This window comes from Galleria mellonella, unplaced genomic scaffold, assembly GCF_026898425.1.
Source record: "Galleria mellonella isolate WM207_F2 unplaced genomic scaffold, CSIRO_AGI_GalMel_v1 utg515, whole genome shotgun sequence".
In the NCBI taxonomy this organism is placed as follows: domain Eukaryota; kingdom Metazoa; phylum Arthropoda; class Insecta; order Lepidoptera; family Pyralidae; genus Galleria; species Galleria mellonella.
The window spans coordinates 386,326-395,125 of record NW_026442107.1 but is presented as its reverse complement, the minus strand read 5'-3'; the positions used below and the strand labels follow the sequence as shown (position 1 = coordinate 395,125).

Below are 8,800 nucleotides of genomic sequence, written 5' to 3'. Positions count from 1 at the left end.
TTAATTTTGTGTAGCCCAATTTTAGGAAATTCTACTCATTTTGAAAAACTTAAGCAGATCCTTATTAGCATTTCTCAGTTTCTCTGAAACTACCTACATGTTATAATAATACAGAAACAATGTGGAGATGTACCTACATATATGGAAATAGCGCATTACTTGGATAGAATATGGCCATGAATTGGCCGTATTGGTATTGGTGTGGAATGTGATAATTTCGCAGAACATGATCCGTGAGTTCATTATACTTGTAGGTGCAAAAAAGCGTAAGGAAAGATGGAATAGGAACGAACTTAGTATACCATAAAAACCTTCAACCTAAAGACTCGAGAGTAAATGAATGAATGAAAACTGTGAAACGTAAACCGTAATCCGTTCACAGATCGTACATAACTCCTTTCATTCGCTTAGTTTGTTTGTCAGCCATATTGGTTTCAACCGTCTCTCGGAACGGTTGTTTTCCGCGTAGCTTCGCGTTAAGTGACAGTCAACGATGAAATTATAACTTTTAAAAACTTGTGAATCCATAGTGAATATCTATTGTATAATCGATAGGAAACTGTGAAGTGCCTTTTGAATAATATTATTGTTAACTGTAAGAATAAGAAAGTTAATCGTGAGTTGTCCGACTCGAAATGCATGCATTCCACGGAGACTGTTGAACTTTTATTTTTTTTTTTTCGTACTGTGTAGCTTTTTGATTCATATCAAGTATTGTTTAATATATTTATCTTGTCTAATAACTTATTTATAAACAATAGCATACTCAGCAGTAGTGAAGTGTTTAGAAAAACATTCAATAAGATGTGTTGTCCTGTAGTTAGCAAATTAACTAGCAACGAGGATTGCCGAAACATTCAAGGTAAGGATTTACATCTTAGATAGATATTAGATTTTAATAAATAAATTGCAAAATATATTAAGTACTTTAGCTATGAAAAAATTTCTTAAAAAAAGACGATAAAACTAACTGGTCGTTAAGAAAGTTACTTAACTTCAATACGACATTTCGTCAATACGTTTTGTAACTAATAAACTACATATTAAAATATTTGCTTAAACTATTTTCTGCATTTAAAAATATCTAGAATTGAATAATTTTAATACATAGTTGTAAAATAAGGTACTGCTATTTAAAATTTAACTTTACCTGCAAACCTAATAACGTAATAAGGTAGGTATTGTTGATATTTACGTCATTATAGTGATACTTATAAAAACAATTTTAGAATATACATTAATACCTAATGTTAACATTGTATATAAATTTCTATCAATAAAATAGTGCCTGCCTGATAAATGTTTAAAAAATATGCAAAATTCTTAAGTAAACTAACAGATTTTAAATGTATAGGTATTTCCCAGCATGTTTCCAATCTATCTATGATCATTATACATAATATCGTCACAATAGTTGATCATGACATGAATCGTTAATATTTCAGTTAAAAACCTATGTTATTTTAATATTTAAAATTGCATCCTCTTCGTATTAGTTTTTGCCAGTAGTAGTTGCCACGCTTAGCATGCGGGTTGGCAACCGCAGTTAGTCTGATGATGTTTTTAGACGCTGCTGTCCATCCCTCGACCATTAAGTTGCCTTAACCACCTCTTACGACACCCACGGAACAGGAAGAGGTGACTATACGATTAATTTAAAATTTATTAAATATTAATTAAATATTAATTAAAAGTATTAATACTAACAGTAATCAGACGTTTTTGAGGACTACTGTACCTATAAAAATAAAAAAAATAGTATCATCTAATAGATGTAGACGCTACCTTCATTAAGTAGGCAATTGATAAATGTACGATCAAATAATTTCTATTTCTGTATTCTATATTAATTTTTAGGAATTTTTATTCACGTTTAAAACGAAATGAAAATATGTTATCTAATCAAAGTACCTGTATACCTATATGGCTGCTATTTATCAACAATCATATCGTGTGTTTATCAATACCACTGATAACGTTAATAAAAAGATCGATGATCCTTTTGTTGCAAAATATATTGCACTTTAGTTTATAATTTATAATTCCAAAATAATATAGCTATAAATATTAATTTACAATTTTAATACCTACGTACTTCTATCCATAATTTAGTAACAGACTTAAATTGTAATTATTATTATCAAATAAATTGGTACACACATAATTGTTACTATGCTCGTTCTTGTCAATAAAATAGCCCTATTCGAGTAGCGACTTGTTTCCAAACAATGAAAGAAGACACCCATTCAAAGTCAAGTAAACGTCTCAAAGGAATCCTGTTTGGTGGCCCGGGAGAAACAAAACCTTCGTTGCCTCGCCAGCATCCTTCCTAACATGGGAATCGTGATAATGTACACTATTTTGAACCTTAAACCGTTAATCTAAAGGTACAACATGTTTAAGAAACTCACGCTCTAGAATTGCATTGTACAAATGCCATTCTAGAAAGTTTCCAATACTTATATTGGTAGGATATTTCTTATTCGCATTCACAGCTTCGATTACACCACTTTCTTCTAGCATATACTCGTAACTGGCAGAATCATTGGAAAACAAATCTTAATCAAGAGAATTTACTTAGGAATTTATCTTAATAATAGCTTACTGGTTAATTCGGTCCAAGATAAGACAAGTAAATTATGGTAGGCGCGCCACGGCCCGTTAATTTAAACAGTCTACCTACTATACAACACTACAATTCATGGGCTCAACGGATATTTCCAGTTCTAAAGCATAGGATGCTCCGCGCCACGTAAATTATGTGACTTTGTCAAATTAGTCGGGCCTTAACGATGGGACGTTGGGGACCGGTTCTATCGATGGTTTGTACGAAAAAAGAAGACCCGTGGCCATCGATATTCGAGGTCGTAACCCAATTGGGGACCAGTCGCAGGTACACTTTGTAGTACACTTTCTCCTGTGCGTGACGCGCCCAGACGCAGACATTTCACTGTAGAATCTCTGCAGGTGCTCTCCAAGTCTGATGATAAACATGCAACAACTTTATGATGTATGTACGATTTTGAAACGAACATGTTATAATGATTTGCAAAAGTTGCACTTTCTCCGTAAAAGAGGCCATAACTCTTGGTGGCGAGACGAAATATTGTAAAGCAGTTGAAAGTGCACTAAGTATTTTCATAGAGAAACGAAAATCTATACCGTAAGTGGGTTTGAGGAACAGTTCATAATAGAAGAAACATCAACTGTTTATTTTTTTCAAAGACCGCGAAATATCATTGACCTCCAAAATTATATACGAGTGGTTTGAATAGCTCAGGTTCTATGAGTGCAGAAAAAGTCGATTATCATACCGAAATAAGGCACTACTCGCTAAGGCACTTTTAGATAATCACCCGCGATCGTCGGAAGCATTAGATAGGTACATTTGAGCCGAACAAAAAGCGGTCTGACGAGCTGTAAACAATTAGTTAAGAGTTAAGATCTTCGCTATTTTGTTGTGTTATCATATAAAATGTTAATAAAAACATTGAATCAACATTATAAATAGTGGAGATTATTTACGCGTCATCGTAGTAAAGATCGCTGATGATGATAACGTTTGACATCATCGTATTAGAGCTCCATTATAAAAGAATGGTAGGAATTTGCCGAAACATATTACACTTGATGAGCTATCAATCATTGAAACAAAACTGTATGTACGTGTATGTATAGAGCGAATTCTTTGGCGTTTTTGTTTTTGAACCAGACAGCAGACGTTGTCAATTATTATGCAGATTTACTTTTAAATGTTGACACTCTATTGTTTGGTATGTTTTGTTTTCAATACAGTATAAGTAGTATAAGTTCAATAACATTTCTTTGTGCATTATAAAGGTCAATTGCAGGATTACTTATTGTAACAATATACATTTAATATTAGCCAATTGCTACAATATAAGATCAAAGGAATAGGATGTAGTTAAGGATTCGCCGTAATAATAAATTGGTTATATTTTTTTTTTTTTTTACTTATAACACGACCACACTATTCTGAGCGAATGCAGAGACAATATGGTTTATGAATACGATCAATTGAAAAGAGAGTTATTCACTCTCAACGGCTGATCGCACTATGCCGGTTCACTAAATGCTTTTTGACGCTACGTTTGAAGAATCCGAGGTTATAGATTGAAATAAACACGTCACGGAAAAAACCATTCTACATTTTTACGGTACGGTTCATGTACTCGTAAATCTCTATGGACGTAGTTGCTGGCCCATCCTTGTTATGCAGTATCGGAAAGGGGAAGGTGGAATAAGGGGATGAAATTCTTCTGAGCACTCTCCATGGAATACGTGGTAGAAGATACTGAGGTTAGGCTACATTTCTACGGAATTGCTCTACAATTCCGTAGAAATGTATAATACTAGAGTTTTGCTCACCTCAGCGTATCTCACGATATGGACAGTTTGTGGTTCGCTAATGTAAACTTATATTGTATTATATAAAATTCTCAATACAAAATCTTAAGAAGCGAACCTACAAATTGTCGTCATTTATAATGAAGAGAACATTAACAATCGAATATTTATGTCGTTTTTTTTTATTATTTAAAACCTTTATTTCACACTTGGAATGTTTCCCAGCAAATTACCTTGTTAGTAGTATAAGAATTCGTTTACAAAGATATAATGGCATAGAATAACGCCCTTTCATTAAACACATCCGGTTTTTATGCAAGCAGTTGAATAATAATTAACAAAAGTGTGTTTAAGAGCTCTAGTAATAAAGGTGAAATTGTAATGCAACATTAAGGTCAACTATGACTAGAAAGACCGTGCATTTCAATTGAAATGTAGAGCAATCACACGGTTTTGGATTTCTACGATTATATTTCATTCACAACTGCTTCGGTACTGTTCTCTCCTTTTCTCTTATGCATTATGACTGGTATTATGAGTTATGAAACCGTATTTTGGTGTTTGTAAACAGAAATATATCTAATAATGCTAAAATACTTGCATTGTTTTTGTTCAGACCATTAAAATATTCATACACATGCCTAAGCTTCATTTCATATGCATTAGTATTCAATAGGAAACTAAATTACCCTACCGTTCTAGTTTTAAAAATTGTGTCAAAATAATATTTCTTAACAGACGACCTAGGTTAATGCAAAGAATAAACTAGAAACTAGGTCGTAACTCCTAATGAACAAATTGGAATTGTGATATCTAATTTAGACAGCGGTTTGTTACTAACAAAGACAAGCAGTCTCATTGTTAGCAATAGGTACGCTATCTGGACATTCTCCACATTATCGTCTTCGAAAATATTGTGGTTAGTTCTTGGTAAAACTCGCAGCATAAGCCCATCTGACTTTATTATATCTTTATCTATCATTTGTCACTGGTACACCGCCAGCATACGCCAATAACTTAGCCTGAGTTACCATTCCATTTTATCCATTAAAAATATCTAATAATTGGCACCATTTTAAATTTTATTCAATACTGCGTACAACAAATATTTTTTTAAATAGAAAACATTTTTATTTTTGTCAAATTTTAATCGGATGGATGCAAATGAATACCAGTGTGAAAATCCAAAGTATTCATTGTTTGGCCATATATAGTTTACTCAGCTGTTATTATTTCACAATCATTCCGGCTGATCGGTACCTCAGCGCATTCCAAATTCCAATATGTCAAGACGAAACGTCCTTTGTCCTTCGACATAATTTGTTATGGAATTAAAATTAAACGGAAAATTTGTTCAGCAATACTGTTTGTTATCACTGCCTATTACGCAGGAGAAATTTTAGTCTCAGTTCAAGCATGAATTTTTGTAAATCCTTTCTTAGCAGCTCTCAGTACTGTTTCGCTTATTTTTTATGTAATCAGCAATGGCAAATAAGCTCATGAACTGCCATCGCTTGTAAACAAAGACAGTAGAACATCAAAGATATTTAAATCTTAGTAGAATGAACTTTAATTGTCTGTACTAACTGTAATTTAATTGTCATATCCCACGTTTTTAGGGATCTTAAATTCTGTACTTTAAAAATCAGTTTTTTAATCAATTCTCTCTACTAGTGTTCTTAAAAACTTTCTTCTGTTCTTTGTTTGTAAAAGCAATATTTAAAATCAATGTGCAATGCAATAAACAACAATCAATGACCAACAAGGTATCTTTAATGATATGCGACCCTTTTCCGGAAACCGCAAATGGCTACATGGAAAACATTATTGTGTTCATATTACATTAGGTATTCTACATATAATATTGGAAGGTGTATAGATTTACATATATACCTACTTTGTTTCTAACGATAGAAAATGAAATATAAACTTTGCGACGACTATTGATCTGGAGACGTGGTAATAGTTAGGAGTGATAGGAGAGGATGAAGTCACAACAGTTAGTCCATCGTGACGAATTTCATCAGGAATTAACAACGACGCCTTCTAGGGACCACGTAGAGGTTGACTTGTACAAGGTGCATTGTTGACAGTAGGACTTCATGTCCCCCGTTACTGTTAGTCCCATCTGTGGGGTAAGCGATTGTTAGTAATGCGGACTACTAGTCCCATTGCTAGCAATATACCCTGTCAGGTCGATCTCCACGTGAAAACAATCACGTGAATTGCACTGTATTCATCATGATGGGCTAACTGGCCTTTTCATTTTCACCTGTCATCCCTCACTGGTAGTGTATACCGTTAGCGAACACAGCGTTACCATTCCATTATCATCCATTAAAAAAGAAAAACAATTCCATCTTCCCAAATCTATACAGAAAACAGTGTTTTTTATGCGACTTAGAATGGCAAACTTGCTGACGGCCCACCTGATGGAAAGTGGTAACCGTCGCCTATAGACATGAGCAGTACCATGGACATAACAGAGTATACTGTTTTGCCCATGATACCGCTCAGGAGTTGCCATTGCTGAGGACTCAGGTGTTATTCCTCTGTATACCAGTTTATGTATAAATCTGAATATACCAGTTTAGTTTGGATGTGATTGATCTAGATATTAGTTACCCCCAAACTATGATAATATATCATCATCTTCAAGAACACCGATTTAAGGAGATAAAAGACTGAACAGAGTAGAACGAAATTCGGTCACACAGGTATTGTAATCAAACAACACTCACGGTATCACGAACGATATCTGTGGAATTTACGAACACAGGTCAGGTATTGTATCAACTGTCAACACCATGTCAATATTTCGACATAGGAATGCACTGACGCATGTGTACGATTGTGGCACGTGTGCTAAACAGCGAGAACTCAGGGCCTGTTCGATCACGATTGGTATTACGAAAGAATGTGTTATTAAAATTATATATTTTATCTCGTCAATCAATAGTAGACTTTAATGTTTGCTAACGTTGCAGTAAAACAGATGTTGGCGGGAAAATGCAAACGAAAAAAAGAAAAAAAATATTCTTTGGTCATCATGAAACAGCAACATGCAGAAATAAGTAAAAGGAATTATAAATAGGTAAAAAGAAGGAAGGATCTATTGATAATTTATAAAAAGTACGTAGTAAGATTGCGTACGTACGTACCTACGTACGTAGGAAGATAAACAAAATATGGAGTCGATATATTATTGATACCGTAAAAAAAAATAAACCTTTAGATTTATTTTAAATATTAAATAATTAAACATTTAGATTAGACTTTTGTAAAAATTTGTCAAAATATTGTAAAGCAGTTAAAAGTGTTATTTCATCTATTTGTAATTATAAAACAGTATTAAAAGGAAAAAAATTTGCTGTGTTAAAATTAACAATGATAAGTTTAATATTGACAATAATACAGATACAATAAAAAAAAATCTACATCTCACCTCATTGTATCGAGCAAACAGAAATTTCAGACTAAAATAATATACTTACCCTAGATTCGCTAGTGCACATTATGATAAATATCTTCATTTTATCGTTAATTGGATCAAATAAGGAGGTCTTGCCAGTGCCAGTGTTAATTTTTGCTTGACTTTTACCTCATAATAATTAATCACATAAATAATTGCAAACAGTTGTTTTTAATTTGCATTTTTTTATGCAATTTAGAATGGCAAACAAGCTCACGGCCCACATGTTGGAAAGTGGTAACCGTCGCCTATACACATGAGCAGTACCATGGGCATAAAAGAGTATACTGTTTCGCCCATAGTATGTTACCCATAATATAATATTGTAAAGAAAGTGAATTTGTTTGTTTGTTACCTCTTGGCGCTGTAACAGCTTTAACCAAAAACTATAAAATTTCATGTATATTATTATATCTTATATGGAGCGGAACTTCATTCGCTTATTTTAATTAAGCTATTTTTTTTTTCATAGTTAATAAATATATTCCGTTCACAAAAATATGTTCCGTTAAAAACTAGTATTGAACTGTTTAAACCAATAGTTTTTTATGACATTTTAGCAACTTTTAAAGAGAGTTCATCAAATCGTCTGTATTTTTTGTGCCTATGTTACGCGATTATGCCAATTCTGAATTAATTTGCATAATTCTTTTAGCGATTTCCATTATATTCATTTCGTTTTTGTGATGATTAAAGCTGTTAGCTGTTTCTTTTTTCTTTTACTTTAGTTTTTTTTCTGTCCTCTTTTTTAAGAACCCTTTTTTGAAATAGTCTTTAGAAAACAATTCGGCAGTACAATTCTACATATTAAGCTCGCAAACGAAAACACTTCTGTTACAAGATGTTTTATATTGTTAATCAGCTGATATAGTATACTATATCAGCTGATTAACAATATAAAACATCTTTTATATACTTAGAATCTAAATAGTCGAACATAATACTGACAGTTCGAAAAAG

General features: G+C 32.8%; 1 protein-coding gene across 1 annotated transcript in view; it reads left to right on the top strand.

Moving 5' to 3' along the window:
* The first annotated feature begins 436 nt into the window (after positions 1-436).
* LOC113522540 (uncharacterized) overlaps positions 437-8,800 on the top strand; it is a 69,213-nt gene continuing 60,849 nt past the window's right edge. The window contains exon 1 of the mRNA XM_026908258.3: positions 437-862. The gene's annotated coding sequence lies outside the window, so the exon portion shown is untranslated. The remainder of the gene's footprint in view (positions 863-8,800) is intronic.